We start from the raw sequence: 19,489 nt of genomic DNA on the forward strand, positions 1-19,489 counted from the left end.
TGCACAGCACCAGCTGGGGTCACCAGAACCCAAACAAGTTCACAACAGACACCTCCCCCTCGACAAATGCATACAACGAATGGCCCATCAAGATCCCAAGCACTGCAATCCCTGAGGCCAAACACACATCCAAATGCCTCAGTTCTCCTCCAGGACAGTTAACAACAAAACCGGTTTGGGGTTGGCAAAAAGAGAACGAACTATGTACATATCATCTGTCTCCTCCTGGCCTGCGGTTATACAAGGATCAACAAAATGGTTAAAGGTTACATAGACAGTGAGGGTCACATTTTATTATGCGGCCCTAGCATTGTTTATATTGACACGAATCAGATGAACATATTTCACAGTAACAAAAGAGGATGGACTTGAGAGAGAAGCGATGGACTGAAGGAGGGATTTACTTAAGAAGAGGTCTTGTGAAATAAGAGATCCTTTGTCTGTACAAGGCATGCCTTGCTAACAACTGGGCCCCTGAAGGAGAACGAAAAGACTGAGAAGAAGGGAACATCCTACCCCAGGAGGCGCCGAGAAGTTGAAAAATTGCTAATAGGCACGAAGTCAGCAAAAATCTTGGATAACCGGAGGAAAGGTAAAGGCAGTGTAATGAACGGGTTAACTTTGTTCATGAAATCGAGAAGGGTGAAGAGACATATTGAGAGTTAACATATGCCTTGTGTAAATAACAAAAACTTGCTTAAGTGATGCGTGAAGGTCACGGGTCACGGGAGGAAAGCAATGGCTATAATTTACTAGATAAGGGGGGAGGAAAGCAATGGCTATAACTTACTAGATAAGGGGGAGAAAAGCAATGGCTATAACTTACTAGATAAGGAGAGGAAGGACAACAGCTGCAATTAACAAAGACTGTATTTTTCCACATCAAAGGACATTCTAAATCAAAGGATACTCATCCTTGAGAAAATTTACCGAATCTACATAGAAACAGACCTGCACAAGTGAGGAAAGAAGAAGCAGGACAAGGCGGAGACTTACAAGAAAGGGGGTACATGAAATGTATATAAGGAATGTAATGGTAACATAAAGTTGCGGGCCTGTGGCAGAGCATTGCCTCCCCGGCCGCCCAGCGCTGTTTTGCTCTCTTATCGCTTGCTAATAAATTTGGGTTTTTTTTGTCAATACAAATTGGCTCCTCCAATTTGTCACGAGCGTTTATAACAGGCAGCAGGGGCAGATCAGACCACCGACTCAATTCACGACCAAAAGACTTACCCCACCCCCCCGCCCCCTTGGGCATGTGCTGTAGAAGAAAAGAACACTGGACCTTTAATTCGAAGCAGGGGAACTTCAACCCGATAGAAACTGTGCGAGATAAGCGACTCCCAGTAATAGTTTTGGGGAAGAATTTTGGAAATCGAATGTGTATAACTGAACTTGATAGCATATGTCCATACATTTCATGTGGTTTGAACAAACTTTTATGCTTTTAATATTTTGTACCTTCTATGAAAACTGGTTTGCTGCTAGATGACTGTCTAAGTGAGATTTGATAAATGATCATGCATTAACATTATGGTTGAAACAAGAGACAAAGGGTAACTGGGGAGATAATTACAAAAGTGTAGTCAAGTGATTGACTAGTAAATCTTCATAAGTTTTGCAGTTCTTTGCTCTCATGATGTGATGTTCCTGTACGCTAGATGAGAACAATGCTGAAACTGACCACATGTGACTGAAACTGCATTAAGCTTCAAGATCAAAGAACAAGGACAAGAGTAAAGACTTCAAGGACAGCCAGCAAGAACTTCAATGGGTCGGTGGTCGCAAAAGCAGCCCTTCGACTCAAAGGGATCCTTCATTGCTCATGATCAGATGTAGGCAGTACTGAGATAATCAGTTGCGATCATTTTTATGTATATGTATACTAATTCGATTAATATGCAATTACTTATTCTATATAACCTGTTTGTGCTAAAGCTGTGGTATGGACGCTACGTGGAACTATCCCCCGTGCATCCAGTGCTGCAATAAAGAATGCCTGCTTTCTAAAACTCCAAAACGAGTCTTAGAGAGTTTCTTCGACCGGCTTTTCGGTGTCATTTTGGTGACCCAGATGGGACGAGGCTTCTGAGACTCGATGGACGTGGGATCGCAGGACCTCCAGCCGGCACTGAGATTTCTTGGGGAGACCCTTGATCCCCGTTCCCTGGGCTCACAAGCCAAGGCCACTGGTAAGATTTTTCTTTAAAGGCATTCTTTTGATTAAGCTGGTTCTGGTATTCTGGTCTGGTACTCTTACCTGTAAGCCCGACTAAGAGAAGTCAGCAAGGAAGAAATATAAAAGGATCCTTAAAAATCTGGTATTCTGATAGAAGTACTCCTCTGGTAAAGGGTATTCGTCTCGCTGGTTGAAGGCAAAGATACTCATTTGGTTTGGTCTCGGTAATTTGATTAAGGCTTTGGTATTTGACTATTGATTCTCGATATGACCTTAGATCTCTGATTGATTCTGTTTGGTATTTTGACTTAGGCTCTGATATTTGACTTTCTGATTTTTGTATACTGAAGGTATTGATAATGGGAACAGGACAGTCAAGTGAACTCCGTAAAAAATCACCTCTGCGGTGTGTTTTAAAACACTGGAAACAGCCGGGGGGCATGCCGGGTGGTAACATGCGGAGAGAAGATTTGATTAAATATTGTAATCATTGGTGGCCTCTGTATAAGCTTGATGAAGGGGAAAAGTGGCCTGTGAATGGGACACTAAATTATAACACCATGTTACAACTTATGTTATTTTTGAGACGTGAGCAGAAATGGGATGAAGTTATGTATTGTGATTTGTTCTTTACCTTAAAGAATCATCCTGAGTGGCCAAAGGACTGTGGAATTAATATGCCACCCAGCGATCCTTTTGTGCCATCTTTGGAAAAAGAGAAAAACAAAAAAGGTGATAATAAGCTCAAAAGATGTTGTTCTGCATGTAGCATTGGGCAAAGATGTTTAAAGTTATACGAGCAAGAACGAGAGGATGATACTGAAATGATAATTGGATCTCAAAGGGCCCCACCTAGAACTGCTCCCAGAAATAGTGATGAAAGAGAGCCCATGAATAGTCCTGTTGCAGGGCGAACAAGAGCTAAACAGAGCAAAGTTATTCAAGCTCCTCTTCCTCAGGCGCTTGGGACTGAGGGTGTGGCAACTATTAAAGTACCCTTTTCTATCGTGGATTTAAATAATTGGAAAATAGCAGCTGGGAGCTATCGGGAAAACCCTGATCAAACAGCCCATGCTTTTGAAACAATGATTCAGACTCAGGATCCTGATTGGAAAGATAGACAAGTAATAATGAATATATTTTTTGATAGTACAGAAAGAGATATGATCCAGAGAGTTGCTAAAACCCAGGTAGAAGCACAAGTGGCTTCTGGAGTATTATAGGTGTGATAAATGAATTTAGTCTCAAACAGGATTCCAATCAAAGTTAACAATTTATTAAATGAATAAAGGCAAGCAAACAGCACTGGGCGCGCCGGGAGCCTCTGCTCTACCAAGACGCGTGCCGTGAAAAACAAAACAGCTTCTTTTATAATCTAACATTTGTTACATATTCATACTAGGTGTGTCCTTCTCAATCTCCTGGTTGTGTGGGTGCAGTAGTTCTCCTAGAAACTTATCTCTGACCAGGCTCCCCACTGTTCGCACCAGACAGCAGACATCCTGTGTAACAGCCGACACCTTGCACAGCACCAGCTGGGGTCACCAGAACCCAAACAAGTTCACAACAGACACCTCCCCCTCAACAAATGCATACCAAAAATGGCGCATCAAGACCCTAAGTACTGCAATCTCTGAGGCTAACTATACACCTAAATGCCTCAGTTTTCCCTTAGGATCTCTTATTCAACACTTGTGCAGTTAACAACAAAACCGTTTTTCTCCTCCCGGCCTGCGGTTATACAAGGACCAACAAAATGGTTAAAGACAGTCAGGGTCACATTTTATTATGCGGCCCTAGCATTGTTTATATTGACACGAATCAGATGAACACATTTCACATAGGGAACAGAGGAACAAAATTTTCCATCTACTGATCCCAAATGAGATCCTAATAATTTGGCTCAGAGAAGACTGCTGGATCAATATTAAAAATGGATTCTATTCGGAATCAGAAATGCTATGCCTAAGGCAATTCAGATTAAAAGATGCTGCTAGGAAATATACTAATATGGATCCTGAGTCTGAAGAAGGAAAAGCTCAATTGGCTCCTTCATTTACAGGACAATCCTTTGATGGTATCAGAAGGAAATTACAAAAAATTACACGGAGCAGATTCTCGAGACTGGGGAAAATTATTAGAAGTTGCTTGGGTGGCATATAGCAATAGAGATGAATTACAGAGTAAAATGAATGAAGGTTAGTAGCGCTCTGGAAGTAGGAGCTGGCGTGGAACGAGGCAGAGGAGTTATTCCTCGAGGAAGGGGACATGGTCGAAGAATGGGACGAGGGAGAGGAACTGGACTGGGGTCACCAGTGGGATTAAACCAGCCCCTGAGACTGAATCAGTGTGCATACTGTAAAAAGGAAAGACACTGGAAAGGAGAATGTCCCCTGAGACCTACAAGGTCACAAGTGATCCCAATTTCAACTGCACAATCTCAGCAAGTTCCCCCTTTCTTGGGAAAGTTGAGTGAAAGTATCTGATGGGGACTGGAGGGGAGTCTCCCAGCAGAATCTCTGGTTACAGCTAACCTGGGAGAACATAAAATTGAATTTTTAGTTGACACTGGAGCCACCTTTTCAGTTTTAAATACCGTAAAGGGGGAATTGGGTTCCGAAGAAATTAGTGTGGTTGGTGCGACAGGTGAACGAGAGACTAGACCCTGCTTTAAACCTTTGACGATGAAATTAGGAAAGCAGTAGGTCACTCATCAGTTTCTGTATTTGCCAAATTCTCCTAAACCCCTGTTAGGGAGAGACCTACTTGAGAAATTGGAAACAGAAATTAAATTTAAAAATGGTGAGATTAAAATTCTAATTCCAGAAACTAAACATATCGAAGCAGTGGCTTTGTTGTTACAGGATGGTCAGCGAAAGCAGAGGATCATACGAATCGAAGCTAATAATGCTGTAATTCCAGTCGTCTGGGCTGGGGAAGTTCCTGGTAAATCCAAAAGAGCAGAGCCTGTGAGAATTGATTTAAAGCCAGGATCGAGTCCGGTAAGAATTAAACAATACCCCCTAAAACCGGAAAGTCAGAAAGGGTTAGTAACGGTAATACAAAAATTTTTAAGATACAAATTGTTAATTGAATGTGAATCCAGATATAACACCCCGATCTTGCCTGTTAAAAGGCTAATGAAAATGATTATAGATTCGTTCAAGACCTCCTCAGAGCAATAAATCAAATAGTACAAGATATTAATCCGGTAGTGGCAAATCCTTATACTTTGTTAACAACCCTAACGGAGAAACAAGAATGGTTCACCAAAAAGATGCCTTTTTCCGTATTCCCTTGGATCCCAATAGTCAAGAGGTTTTTGCTTTAGAATGGGAAAATCCTGAGACTGGGAGAAAAACACAATATACGTGGACAGTCTTGCCTCAAGGCTTTAAGAATAGTCTTACCATTTTTGGAAATCAATTGGCACGAGAATTAGAGATTTGGAAGAAAAAAAATAATCAAGAAATCTTGCTGAAATATATGGATGATCTGTTAATTGTAGCTGAGACGGAAGAACAATGCACAAAGTTACCTATTAACTTTTTGAACTTTTGGGGAATCAGTGGATATCGAGTGTCAAAAGAAAAAAACCAAATAACCCAGAAAGAAGAAACTTATTTAAATGAGTTTTGAAATCCTAAAAGGACAGAGACAATTGGGAACTGAGAGAAAAGAGTCAATTTGTCGTCTCCCCGAACCTAAGACTAAAAAAATTAATGACGAGCATTTCCAGGGATGGTTGAGTGGTGTCACCTGTAGATTATAAATTGTGGCTTGCTGGCCTGACCTTTATAGGAGCAGCTCAAAACCTCAAACAATGGATTGGACCGATGCCGAGAAAGCTACTTTCCAAGAATTGAAACAGGCTGTAATAGGGGTGCCAGCCCTAGGCCTGCCAGATCTCACAAAGACACTTGAACTTTTTGCTCGTGAAAGAAGAGGTATAGCTCTGGGTATCCTGGCCCAATATTTAGGGCCAAGTGGGCGAGCTTTGGCCTACTTCTCGAAGCGATTAGGTAACGTGAGTCTGGGATGCTCTGGTCGTCCGAGAGCCGTCGCTGCAACTGTGCTACTGATCCAGGAAGCTCATAAGTTCACCTGAGGACAAAGGATTCCCATATGTTTCCCATATGATAACTGTTGTGCTAAAACAGAAAGGGGGGCATTGGTTATCCCCTAGCAGAATGCTGAAATACCAAGTGGTGTTGTTGCTGGAACAAGATGATGTTTACCTAAAAACTACTACCACCATTAACCCTGTTGCGTTTTCAACAACCGATCAAGTTAAAGGAGAACTGGAACGTGACTGCTTGCAGGCAATCGAAAGAGTTTACTCCAGCTGACTGGATCTCTGAGATGTGCCACTAGAAGAAACAGATTGGGAACTATATGCCGACGGAAGCGGTTCCATCTGTGAAGGAAAAGGTTTATCAAGATAGACAATAACTACCGAGGAGGTAATTGCGTTGCCAACTTTGCCTTCGATGATATCTGCCCAAAAGGCCGAATTGATAGCTCTTATTCGAGCTCTGGAACTAAGTCAAGGAAAGCGAGTCAACACTTGGACAGACTCAAAGTATGCTTTTGGAGTAGTACGTGCACATGGAGCGATACGGAGAGAAAGAGGACCGTTATCTGCACAAGGAACCACCATTCAGCACGCAGAACAAATACCGAAATTGTTAGAAACCGTTCAAAAACCAACAGCAGTCACGATAATGCACTGTAAAGCACATCAGTTAGGTAAGACCGGTCCTAACGCAGGTAACCGACTGGCTGATAAAGCTGCTAAAGAGGCTGCAGAAAAAGGCATCCTAGCACTAGTTCCAGAGAAAAGTATAAAATTGCCTAAAGAAACTCCAAATTATAACAAAAAAGATGAAGAATTAATTATTAGATTGCAGGCTAACAAAATGAAACAGGATAGGCTGTAACACCGACAGGTCAAATAACAGTCCCACCCACAATAATAAGAGAAATTGGCCGAGCTGAACATAACGAAGTATATTGGGGAACAGAAAGTAAAATACGACAAAGATTGTTTAAACAATTATAAGCGGATGTGAAATTTATATATAAAATTATCCCTGAATCAGTAATAAGATCACCTTTGGGATTATTAAATAAGGAAATTTTTTTAGGAGAATATTAGCAAATTGATTTTATAGAATTGCCTTGAAAAGAAGGATATATCCTAGTTTTAGTTGATATCTTTACTGGGTGGCCCAAGGCTTTCCCTTGTCGCACCAACAGAGCAAGGGAAGTAGTCAAAGTCTTGCTCAAAGAGGTAATACCAAAATATGGGGTGCGTGTAAGAATGTCATCTGACAATGGCCCTCATTTTATAGCAAAGATTATGAGACAAGTTGAGCAAAGTATTATCTATAGATTGAGACTATCACACCCCGTATAGACCACAAGCAAGTGGGGGGGGGGGGGGGGGGGGGGGGGAAGAAAAGAGAGAGAGAGAATGAACTATACCCTTAAGCAACAGTCGAGTAAAATTTGTCAGGAAACCTCCCTCCTCACATGGGTTAAAGCATTACCCATGGCTCTATTAAGAATCAGAGTATAGCCAGAAGAGAAAGAAAATTTAAGTCATTATGAAATGTTGTACGAAAGACCATACCAAGAGTCCTATGTTCTGAGTATCTTGAGTGCCTTTGGAGATATGTTTTTAAAAGGTGTTTCTTTAAGCAATTCTTTTCGAGAACTTTGTCAGTATGTCTCCACAGCTGGACCCTTAGAATTGGACGTAGCAGCGCATCCCTTCCGACCAGGAGATTGAATATATATAAAATCACTGAGAAGCGGAAAGGACCGTATCGAGTCATTTTAACAACACTTATAGCAGTAAAGGTCTGGGAGAAGAACCTTGGCTTCATTATTCAAGAATAAAGAAATCACCAACAAGAAATTGGAGGTCTAAAGAAACTGGCCCTTTAAAACTGAAAATCTATAAGTAAGTTTCACGTTATCTGTTTGGGAAAACAGCTGTGTAAAGTTGATAATATTGGGGTTGCTATTAGGAATATTGTCGAGGGCAATAATCTTTTTGTGTGTTTAGAGAGTTTATGTGGGTTTTTTTGAGGGGTTCTAAACATGAGATAAAAAAAATGAAACAATTATTGTTTGAGCTATTAATCTTGATAATAACCGTTTTTGTAATTTGGATTAAAAAAAAAATCTAGTTTTGTAATTGATTCAAAGTTTTGTAAAGACACAAAATTTAACCTCAGTAACAGCCTGCCTTCCGATTCCAAAGTCAGATGAAAATCTAGTTCCGTGGAGAATACTGACATTGAATTTAACCAAAACTTGAGAAAAGATGTAGAACAGTGAGAATCATTTCAGCAATTAAATTGGATGGATTTAAAAGGCAATTTTTTTTTTTTATTTGAAAGAAGGAATTATAGCGTTGTGAATTATAACATTACCAAACCATCCACCTCATGGACAAAAGAATTCATTTAATCGCCCTTCGGGAGAAACTTGTACAAGCACCCCTTGGGGCTGTCAGTTGCCAAAACCATAGAGACAAGTGCAAAAAGGAACCTGGGATCATATTTAAAATATAAAACGATGTCTAGAATTTACTGGAGTTCCAGGATCCTTGTTAGAGCCACCCAGAGTCGGGACCATCTATGGAAATTTAGACTGGTTTAGACAACCAGAGAAAAATCACACATCCTAAACAGAGCTGTATGAAGGTTTATACTTGCAGCTCCTCTGACCCCAAACTCCAAAGACTTTCTCTAGTAGCTAAAGCTCTAAGATGGGGATGTATTTGTAGAAAGTATAATAATATTTTACATGATCTTTGGTCCCCTCTTAATAATGGAAAAAATTTAGCTTGGAGTTGACTGTATTAAAGGACAGGTGAAAAGTTCAGGATTAACTGTTTGGGTGACTAGTGATGATATATGATCCACTCACCTTTTCATGAAGGAGAAAAGCAAATCATGGACTTTAGACTTAATAACTCTATCCTCTCTCTGGAAGAAATCTCCCTTGTAGCCTCGCTGGTGAACCTGGGTAAATGGAAAAGATGATACCTGGCAATCGCCAAGTCTTAGAACTAAAATAAGATGGGTATTAAAATCTGTATTTTGACCCCAGTTAACACCTCCCCAATCAGATGACTCTTGACATCTTTCATTCAATCAAGGAAGTGCCTGCTGCTTAACTTCACATTGGTGTTCAGGAGTTTTATTCCGGATTTCGGTACCACAACTGCGGGCCGGGGCTGGAGGAGCCGCAGGTGCGGGCAGTGAGGCTGATGGGGACGGCCCCTCCCTGGACAGGGGGGCTGCCGGGGGAGGGGCCGGGGCAGGGCCGGTGGGAGCCCAGGCAGGAGCGGAGCGGAGCGGTGGCCGGGGTGCGGCTGCCCCTCGGGAGAAGGTGAGCGGGGCCGGCCGCCCCTCGGACCGCGAACGTCGGAGGCGGGGGTGGCCCGGGGGAGGTGGGGGCCGCCTGTGCCGCGGTCCGAGCCCTGGGGGCTCACGGGGGGCTGGGAGCACGTACGCGCGGGGGGGGGGCTCACAGGGCGGCTGGGAGAACGTGCGCGGGAGGGGGGGGACGGACCCGTGGCGGGGCTGCGCAGTCGCCCGGCGGGTCCCGGGGAAAGCCCCGAGGAGGACGGCGGGGTCCGCGTCGGACACACGGAGTGGCAGCGGGGCCGCGCCGTGCCGGAGCCGGGCGGGGGGCGGGCGCTGCCCGGAGCCGGAGCCGGGCGGGGGGTGCCGCGCCGTGGCGGAGCGGCGGCGGCGGGAGCGCGCCGGAGCCGGGCGGGGGGTGCCGCGCCGTGGCGGAGCGGCGGCGGCGGCGGGAGCGCGCCGGAGCCGGGCGGGGGGTGCCGCGCCGTGGCGGAGCGGCGGCGGCGGGAGCGCGCCGAAGCCGGGCGGGGGGTGCCGCGCCGTGGCGGAGCGGCGGCGGCGGGAGCGCGCCGGAGCCGGGCGGGGGGTGCCGGAGCTGCCCGGAGCGGCGCTGGGGGCTCGGCGGGGACTGTGGCTGCGCCGGCGTGGGCGGAAACGGAAGCGGCGTCCCCTCGGGGTCAGGCAGCAGGGCAGGCTGCCTCCCGGGGCATGCCGGGAGCTGTAGTTTTCGCGGACTCGGCGGCCGGGCAGCAGCGTGGCTCTCGGGCGCGGCGTAGTCCTCGCTGCCGCCGCGGCCCCCGGAGTCCGACCAGGTCAGACTCAGGAGCGTTACCGGTTTCGTGTGGTTTTCCGCGGGCTTCCCGCTGCGCCCGCTCCCCGACCAGCCGTGGGGACCGTTCGCTCGCCGGCTCTGATCCCTCCGGCGCATGCGCGGTCCCTGGGAGCAGCGTGGCGGCGCGCAGGGCGCGGGTCTCAGCGGCAGCGGGCGAGCGCCGGGACCGCGGGTGAGGCGAGCGATCCCCTCCGGCGGGGGCGGTGGCGGGGGGTGCCTCCTGCCCGCTGGCCGCCCGGGGCTGGCGGGACGGGAAGCTGCGAAGCGGCCGCCGCGGCAGGCTCCCGGTCCGCCGGAGGCGAGCCGGGCCAGGGCAGCGCCCGGCAGTTCCCCGAGAGCCGATAGAAGGGAAGAGGGGACGGAGGCGGGCACCCCCCAGGCGCGGCCAGCGGGCGCCTCCCCGAGTCGCCGGAGCTCCCCCGGCGCCTTCGTTCGGCCCTTGCGGCTGCCCCCAGCTCCAGCCCCTCCCCTGAAGCCTGTGCTGTAGCCGCAGGCAGCCCCCGAGCCCTGTCGTGAGGGCAGCAAGCTGGCCCTGCGATGTTCTCGAGTCTCCCTGAACGTGGGTGCCGTTAGCAGCGGCGCGGGGAACGAGCGGCGTCTGTGGAAGCCCCTGCGGAAGGAGGGGCTCCGGCCAGGGTCGAGCTACGGTAATAACGGTCTCTGCTGTCTCTTTCCCTCTCCCAGAGGCCATGCTGTGAGTGCAGTTGTCTGTTCGTCCCCGGGGATGCTGCTGACTGCAGCAGCCTCAGGCTTGTGTGGGCTGTCTCTGCCTGGCCTCCCTCTCCTCGCGGCGCGGGAGCACAGAGGGACAGGCAGAGCGCTTACTGGCTGTGGACGGGAGCTGCTGAAGCTGGAGAGGCCACAGAAAGGTAAAGAAGAAGAAACGGAAGGCCATCTGGCTGGCAGCTGCCTCCCGCTGCAGGCAAGAGAGAGCCTGCCTCTCTGGGTGTGGGAGGATCCCTCCTCATAGTCCACAGCAGGTCAGACCGCCAGGGTCTGTATGCATGACCAGCAGCGCGGTACGGCCACGTAGTGAGCGAGCGAGGCTCCGTGTCTAGGAGGCCTCATCTCGTGAGAGCTGCGAGACGCTCGCGTGTTCTGTTATGTGGAAGACAGCCAAGCAACTGGAGTTACAGAAGAGCAAGGGAGGAGAGAAGGAGAAAGGAGCGTCTGAACTGGCAAGGTCTCCTGGAAGCTCCAAGAGTGAGAGCTGTGGTGAGTCCTGGGCCCTCGGGGCCCTGTCACTCCTCTTGTTCGTCCTGGTCCCTCCCTCCCCCTCTCCTGGCCCCCTAGCTTTCTCATGCTGCTGTAACATTTGGGGGTTTTGTTTTTTGGTTTTTTTAATTTTGCTTCCCTGTACCTCTCCTCTTCTGTCTATTCTCTTGTCCTGCTCCCTCTTCCTCCCCCTGCTTTCTGTCTCTCTCATTCGACTGCCCCCCTTTCTTTTTCTCTCTGCGTTCTTGTCCTGCTCCCTCTCCCTCCCACCCCCCCACCTTTGTCCTGCAGCCAGTCACTGTTTTTTCCTTTTTCATCTCCTTGTCCTGATCTGCATCCGCCTCTTTCCCCGCCTCCCAGTTTCTGTGGCCTGTTCCCTGGCGTTCTTTTCCTCTCTGCGCCTGTACATGCCGCTCTGTGTCCCTGTCTTCCTATCTCTCTTCTTCCTACTTTCTGTTTCTCTCTCTATCCCTTTGTCTTGCTCGCTGTTGCTGGGTTTTTTTTGTCATTCTGGATCTCACTGTCCCCGTCCTCCTTCCTGTTCATCTCTTACTCTCTGTGATCCTTTGTGCTGCTTCCTGCCCCTTTTTTAGTCACCCTCCCTCTCTCTGCAGGGCTTCTGATACCTCTCTTTCTAAATTCCCCAACCCCCTGTGCTGCTCACAGTCTCTGTCTTTCTCTCTCTCTCTCGTTGTCATTGTTCTTGTCTGTTGCTCTGTCTTGCTTCCTGTCCCGTCGTTTCTCACTGTATCCCTTTGTCCCGCTCCCTGCTCGTATTCATATTCCTCTCTGTCCTGAGGACCGTCCCAGTTTTTTATCTCCGTCCTGCCGCTGTCCTGATTTTTCCCTCTGCCATGTTCCCTGTCCCTCTTTCTGTCTCTTTTCCTCTGTCCCTGCTGCTTATTTCTCCATCTGTGTCCAGACCCCTGTCCCTTCCCCCCACCCCGCCTTGCTGTCCCTCTGCCTTGCTTTCTTTCGCTACCTTTTCTGTCTGTCTTTCTCTGCCCTATTCCCTCTCCTGCCCTTTCTAACTGTGTCCCCCTGTCCAGCTAGCTGTCTCTTCTTTCTTTTTTCTCTTCCTCAGTACTTTTTCTTTTTCCATATCTCTCTCCCACTGCCCATCTCAGTTGGTTTTTTCCCCTCCAATGCTGGCCTGCTCTTTGTCCCTTTTGTCTGTCTCTGTCCTTCTGTCATGCACCCTGTGTCTATTTAATCCCTTCATCTCTGTCCTGCAGCCCGTCGCTAAATTTTTTTTCTCTTCTGTCCCTTTGTCCTGCTCCCCGTCCTTGTCTCTCTTTCCCTTGGTTCTGCCTCCCGTCCTTTTTTCCTTTCTTGCTCCATCTCTCTGTCCTGCTCCCTATCCCTCTCGCGCTCCCTCTGTTTCTGTGTCCTTCTCCTTGCCTTTCCCCACGTTCTCTGTCTTGTTCCCTCTTTGGTTTTCTTGTTTTCCGGGTGGCTGGGCCTGGCGACCCGTGGGGGTGCTTCAGCTGGGGGGTTTGGGGTGGGGGCCTGGCCGTGCCGGTGATGGCGGGGAAATAAAGCCTGAAACGGCAATCGTGAAGCGGCGCCCTGCCTGTGCTGGGGCTGCCCCGCAGAGGCGTGGGGCCGGGCCCTCCGCAGGTCCCGAGCACTCCCCGAAACTGCGTGTGGGGCTCCAGGGGTGCAAGGCTGTGGGGTGGCTATGCTCGGCATCACCCGTGGGCACTGCAGGGTCAGAAATGGAGAACAAGTTTTCTGTTCCTGGGGCTTGACAACAGGCTCATGTGGCTGATTTGGGGGCTCGGAAACAGACCAAGCTGCGCGGCTTTGGGCCCAGAAACAGAGGTCCGGCCCTGCGTGTTTGGGCCTTGAGAACGGGCTCAGCAGCCGGGTTTTTTGGCTCCCAAATGGGCCCCGAGTCAGCTGGTGTGGGGGCCAAAAGCGGGAGCCGGCTTGGCTGGTTTTGCAGGGGGGTGGGAGGGTGTTGGGGGCTGCGGGGGGCGGGCAGGTTGCGTGGAGATGGCGGTCTGATTGTGTCAGACGCCGAAGTTCGGGAGGCTGGCACGCAGCAGGCCGAACTCAACATCTGTGATGGTCTGTGGGGGGGAAGGGCGCTTTTCAGACCCCACGTGCCCTCTTTGAGTCCAGCTCTTCTTTCTGCGCTGCTCAGAATAGTTGTTAAGTAATTAATCGCCTAAACTAACGGATATTTATTGGGCGTGTAACTCTGATGTTTAATCCTAATGCTCCAGTTTTGACAGCAGTTGATATACAACCTTATGGAAAGCCCAGACCGTTGCACGTAGCTGGAGCTTGTAAGGAGAAGCAGCTGAAATCAGCCGGAGCTTCAGTGTGGAGCTGGGGCTTCAACGAGCCAGAACTGTAGCAAGCAGCAGCTGGAACGAGGCGGGGTGTCCGCTGTCTGGAGCGTGCATTAGCCAGAGGCAAAAGTACCTGCGGCTGTAACGAGCAGGAGGCACGATTAGCTGGAGCGTCTTTTCGCTGGAGCGTCCGTCGGCCGGACTGCGCTCCCAGCACGGCGGAAGAGCGGCCGGGCGCAGGCAGGGCTGTCCGCAGCAAGCAGCTCCGAGCAGCAGGGAGGTGAGTTGTCCTTCTGCCAGCAGGGAGCCCGGCCTCTTCCCTCGGGCATGCAATCCACGCCGCGCTCCTCTCTCTGCTTGGAGGGTCTCTCCCGGTCCGTTCCCGCGGGCAGAAGCGAGGTGGGGGTCCCCCGTCTCTCCTGGGGCAGCCCCCCCTGCGAGGGGGCGCGGGCGAGGTGTCGTCGTCCCCTCGGTACCGCGCAAAGGGGAGAGAAACCGGCCAGCGGGAGCTCCTGGGGTGCAGAGCCCTTCCGGCAGAATCCTCCCCTGTCTTTTCACCGTTGGCTGGGTGTGACAAGCAGGTTAATTTCTTTGTCTCCTCTTCTCCCAGTGTCACCTTCCGCGTCACACGGAGAAAATCCTGCATGGTTAATTCCGCTTGCTGCTCAGGTAATCGCACGTATCGGGCCAGGGGAGCGGAGAGAAACACTTGCAAGTTCGAGGGCACTACAGATGCTCCACGTTAAACCCACGGAAAAGGCAAATTTGCTGCTAGTGCGGAAAAGCTGATGGAAAAATTGCTGTTTAACAGATCGTGCCCTGTTCCTGAACTGGTCCCTTGATATGTTTTTGCTTCAGGTGAAAGAATGAAATTTCCTGTCTGGTAAATTCAGAGCTGCCTGTTAGCTTCTTCAGGGTCGAGTGTTTCTCTTCTCTGTGTTCATACTGATTTTATGGGCAAGTTGGAAATAGCCTTTTACTTTTTTATGTATAACTGAATTTTTAGGAATATGTGGTGTCCCTGTAGTCCATTTTTGAGCACCTAGATGCCAGCAGAAATGTAATGAGTGAAACATGATGGAAACTTGTACTTAAACTTTATTTTTATTTTATTTTTTTTTCCTTCCCCATTAAGAGTGTTGATGGCATGTTGTCCCGTGGCACGATCCCCATTCCGTTCAGTGGAGTCTTCAGTCTGGGACTTTTAAGTAAAAAAGTTTGTCCTTCCAAAAAAGGACTAGTCATTCATAGGACCAAGGCATAGACTTGGAGAGTCGCTTAAGTACGTGATCGGAATTAAAGCCAACTTTCAGTTGATGTTGCTGCTGTTGGTCTTTGCTTTCATTGATTTCTCCACCACTCCCTCATGGCTGGGAGCTCTGAATCGTAATGTTTTTCAGTCTCTAACACATTTCCACCCCCACCCCCCAAAAAAAGGAGAGGCAGTGTCTAAAAGTTAGTTTCCTCACAAATGCATGAGCAAATAAAATTTGAGTTATGATGATTAAAACCATAAAAATGACACCAGTCTTGCAGATCTGGACTATTTCTGAGCAGGCACTCATCACACGCAAAAGTCGTCAGATCACCTGCGCTTCATGCTCTGACAAGACAAAATGCTGAGGCAGGGATGAGCTCTGAAAGAAGCAAAAAAAAAAAAAAAAAAAAAAAAAAGAAGGATACAGGGTCACGGTTTTGTTTTGTTGTTGTTTGTTTTTTAGAGAGTGCAATATTGACTGGTGCCAGCCTGCAGAGCTCTTCTGCTGCCTGACCTCTCCTTCTCTTTTATGGCTGTAATTGTCATTTGGATAATTGTAGAAGAGCAATTAAGTTACTTGCTTCTGTGAATGTGCTGGTAATACCAGGAAGGCAAATGCTTGAACCAGTAGTGAATAACTTGGCTACAAGTAGAATTTCTGAAGGAAGAACAGCAGCAGCAACAGGAAGCAAATAGCAAGCGACCAAAAACTTGCGTGTGTCAAACACATCAAAGCTTTATTGCCGAATGTTGTTTGGCAATATGTTCCAAATGGCTTTTTTCTGTAAACGTAAATTTTCAGGAAGTTCAGGGTTGCGTGTGGCAAAACGTGTCCCTCTGCGTACACGTCCTGCTACGTAAATAGCATGGGTCAATGGCGAGTCCAGTGGCAGGGCTGCTGTGCCCTACTCTCGACGTTGCCGTAGTAGTGTTGCGGTATTTAGACCTTCACGGACGGGCTGAGGAGTGGAAGGAGAATGCCCATTTTCTGTAAGGGCTCAGAATGCTGACCCTTTTCTCTGCCTGCCGCTCCCCTGTGCGTGAGATGAAGCTGTTTTATTTTGCTCCCTTGTTCCAGGTCAAATATTTCTGGAGCTGTTGCTGCTGTGGGTTTGCAATTGGTATTACTGCGTTTTTGTAGCGTTCTAGCGATGGGTCGTTTCTACTGTGGCGAAGCGTCGAGATACGGTTTTCGGTTTAAAGCGTCAGAAACTACGTTCACCGAAACCGGTAACTCGCGGCGCAGGTGAAACCGATCTGGCGCGTGCAGCTGTGCTCGCAGGGCTGCTCGGTGGCTCCTCATCAAAACGGCAGGGTGCGTGTGTGGACATGCGTAGGGTTGCGCTCTGGGTCCAAGAGCGTTAACGTATTTTTGCTGTTGGAAGATGGAATGGAGCGTGTGCCTGTTAAATCTCAGAGCAGTCAAAAGCTAGGAGGGACCCTGAGCAGCGGGTTTGGTGGCACAACTGCGGTTTTAAAAGATCTTGACCGTTTGGAGCAACAGCCTGGAAAAAATCATTCCTTTTTTGCAACGAGGCAGTTCACAAGGAGAGATGTGTTGCTGTGCTCTCTAGCAAAAATACTCAACTTGGGACGTATAGGGTGATGAGGCCTCAGCTATACTAAGGCTTGAGAAAATGTATGTAGGTCTCTATGTCTGTCACCTGCGTGTATCTAGGAAAGTGAGTTCTAGTGAAAGTAAAGTTGCCAATGAGTCAAAAAAGAAAGGAAAAAAAAAGGCACGGCTGTCTGAAAAATGCAAAAGCTCTAGTGGCCTGTGTCAACAACTGTACCGAAGATGACGCAAAAATACTTTTTCCTCCGCTCAGTTGTACTGTCTTCACAAACCTTCACAAAAAAAAAGGCAGCTTTGGATTCCTACCCAGCTCTGTGCTAATGTTTTTTTTTTCTTCTCTCAGCTGGATGTCAGCTAGCACCGTTTCACAGTGGTTGCCATGGAAAGATTCCGTAGTGGCCTGCATTTGAAGAATGTTTTTTATTTGAAGAATAAAATAAAGAGGATCCAGCCAGCAGCTGCAGACAGGAGATAGCCTGCCTCTCCAGGTGAGGATGGACCCTTCTTAGTGTAGTCCTCAGCAGATCCGATCACCAGTGTGCACGGCAGGGTCTGTATGCATAACCAAAACCACAGTACAGTCATGTAGTGTGTGTGTGTGCATGTGAGGCTGTGTTTCTAGGAAGCCTCATATTGTAAGAGCTGTAAGGCACCAATCTATTCTCTTAGGTGGATGACAGTCAAGTGACTGCAGCTACAGAGGAGGAAGGGAGAGGGGGAGAGAGACAGACATGTCTGAATGGTCAAATTCTCTCAGCAGCTCCAAGAGCGGGAGGTACAGTGAGTCCTGGACCCCTGGGGCTGTGTCACCCCTCTTCTGCATCCCAGTCCCTCCCTGCCCCCACCTTCTCTTTCTCTCACTGCTTTAATTTTTTTGTTTTTTCTTCCTGTACCTCTCCCTCTCTTGTTCTCCAAGTCCCCCTCTTTCTCTGTTGTTCTGCCTCTCTGTTTTCTTTTTCTCTCTGCACTTCTGACCTGTCCCATCCCTCTTTTTTTATCCTCTGTCTCTGCCCTGCAGCCCATCACTACTTTGTCTTTCTCCATCTATCCGTCTGTCTTATGCCAATCTTGTTAATTCCTCCCTGTCTGCCCTTTAGCCCTTCACGATTCCCGCCGCTCTCAGCTGTCTGATGCTGTGTCTCTATTTTTAAATTCCTTTCTCTGCCCTGTATTCTGGATACACTTTTACTTTCTTAGATTCTCTTGTTCCAGGTCCCTGTCCCTATGTTTTAACTCCTTCCCTCACTGTCCCATAGCCCATTTTTGTCTTTATTATTCTCTCTCTGTCTGGTTCCCTGTCCCTGTTCTTTATTTCCCCTCTCTCTCCCCTTTAGATCATCAGTGTTTTTGGTATTTCTCAGTCTCCCTGTTGTCCACCTCACTGTCCCCTTTTTTAATTCTTCCTTCTGCCCTGTGGCTCATCACTAGTATTTGTTTTTCTCCATCTCTCTGTCTGGTACCCTCTCCCTTTTTATTAGTTCCTCCTCTCTGTCCTGTAGCCCATTGCTACCCCCCCCCCCCCATCTCTCTCTGTCTCCCTTTCCCTACTTTTCAATCCCCCCTCTCTGCCCTGTAGCCGATCACTGTTGTAGTGAGTTTGTGTGGCAAGCTGGGGCAGGGGAGTGGGCAGGGGCTGCAGGGGTGGGTTCTGTGAGAAGACACCAGGACTTGCCCCCATGTTGGGCACAGCCAGTTCCAGCTCCAAGATGGAGCTGCTACTGGTCAAAGCTGAGCCAACCAGCAACCCTGGTAGCACCTCTGTGATATTTAAGAAGGGCTAAAAAAATGCTGTGCAGAAGCTGTCAGCCCTGCAGACACCAAGGTCAGTGAAGAAGGAAAAGGAGGAGGTGATCCAGGTCCTAAAGCAGATTCCCCTGCAGCCTGCAGTGAAGACCATGGTGACACAGGCTGTCCCCCTGCAGCCCACGGAGGTCCATGGCAGAGCAGATATGCACCCTGCAGCCGATGGGGGACCCCTCGCCAGAGCAGGCGGATGCACCCAAAGGAGGCTGTGACGCTGTGGAGAGGAGCCCACATTGGAGCAGGTTTTCTGGCAGGACCTGTGGCCCCATGGGAGTGACACCACACTGGAACAGAAGAAGAACACGAAGAAGGAAGGAGCAGCAGAGACAACTTGTGATGAACTGACTGCAACCCCCCGCTCCCTCTCCCCCTGTGCTGCTCGGTAGGAGGAGGTAGAGAAGTCAGGAGTGAAGATGAGCCCAGGAAAAAAAGAGAGGGGTGGGGGGAAGGTGTTTTTCAGATTTGTTCATATTTCTCATTATTGTACTCTGATTTTGACTGACAATAAATTAATTTCCCCAAGTTGAGTCTGTTTTGCCTGTGACAGTAATTGGTGAGTGATCTCTTTGTCCTTATCTTGACCCACAAGCTTTTTTGTTGTATTTGCTACCCTCCTGTCTTGTTGAGGAGGAGGAAGGATAGAGTGGCTTGGTGGACACTCATCAGCCAGGCAAGGTCAACCCACCACAGTTTCCTTCTGTCAGGCTCCCTGTCCCTATTTTTAAAATCTTGCCTATATTTCTTGTATGTCATCACTTTTGAAACTTCCTACCTCTCCATCCCTATTTAAATTCTTGCATGTTTCTTCAACCCAGTTGCTTTTTAAATTTTCTTGCTACTTTTCCCTCTCTTTGTCTCCCTGACCTTAGTTTAATTTCTCACCTGTGTTTCTTGTACCCTGTTGCTTTTCAAATTTCATTCTTATGTCTCCCTCTATGCAGCTT

The 19,489-nt window shown here is 48.5% G+C and overlaps 2 long non-coding RNA genes across 3 annotated transcripts in view; one reads left to right on the top strand and one right to left on the bottom strand.

Moving 5' to 3' along the window:
• LOC138684226 (uncharacterized) overlaps nt 1-9,306 on the bottom strand; it is a 524,231-nt gene extending 514,925 nt beyond the window's left edge. Inside the window, exons 1-2 of the long non-coding RNA XR_011323580.1 lie at nt 9,122-9,306; nt 8,783-8,827 (exon numbers count right to left, since the gene is read on the bottom strand). This is a non-coding gene — a long non-coding RNA (uncharacterized lncRNA). The remainder of the gene's footprint in view (nt 1-8,782; nt 8,828-9,121) is intronic.
• A 1,194-nt stretch (nt 9,307-10,500) lies between these two features.
• On the top strand, nt 10,501-19,072 carry LOC138684225 (uncharacterized). 2 transcript variants are annotated; one of them, XR_011323579.1, is made up of 5 exons: nt 10,501-10,565; nt 13,840-14,188; nt 14,519-14,577; nt 17,086-17,230; nt 17,412-19,072. It is a non-coding gene; the product is annotated as an uncharacterized lncRNA (long non-coding RNA). The 2 variants fall into 2 exon arrangements; XR_011323578.1 differs by lacking the exon at nt 10,501-10,565 and having other exon boundaries at nt 13,705-14,188.
• Nucleotides 19,073-19,489: the final 417 nt, after the last annotated feature.

This window comes from Haliaeetus albicilla, unplaced genomic scaffold (genome assembly GCF_947461875.1).
Source record: "Haliaeetus albicilla unplaced genomic scaffold, bHalAlb1.1 scaffold_58, whole genome shotgun sequence".
Classification (NCBI taxonomy): Eukaryota; Metazoa; Chordata; class Aves; order Accipitriformes; family Accipitridae; genus Haliaeetus; species Haliaeetus albicilla.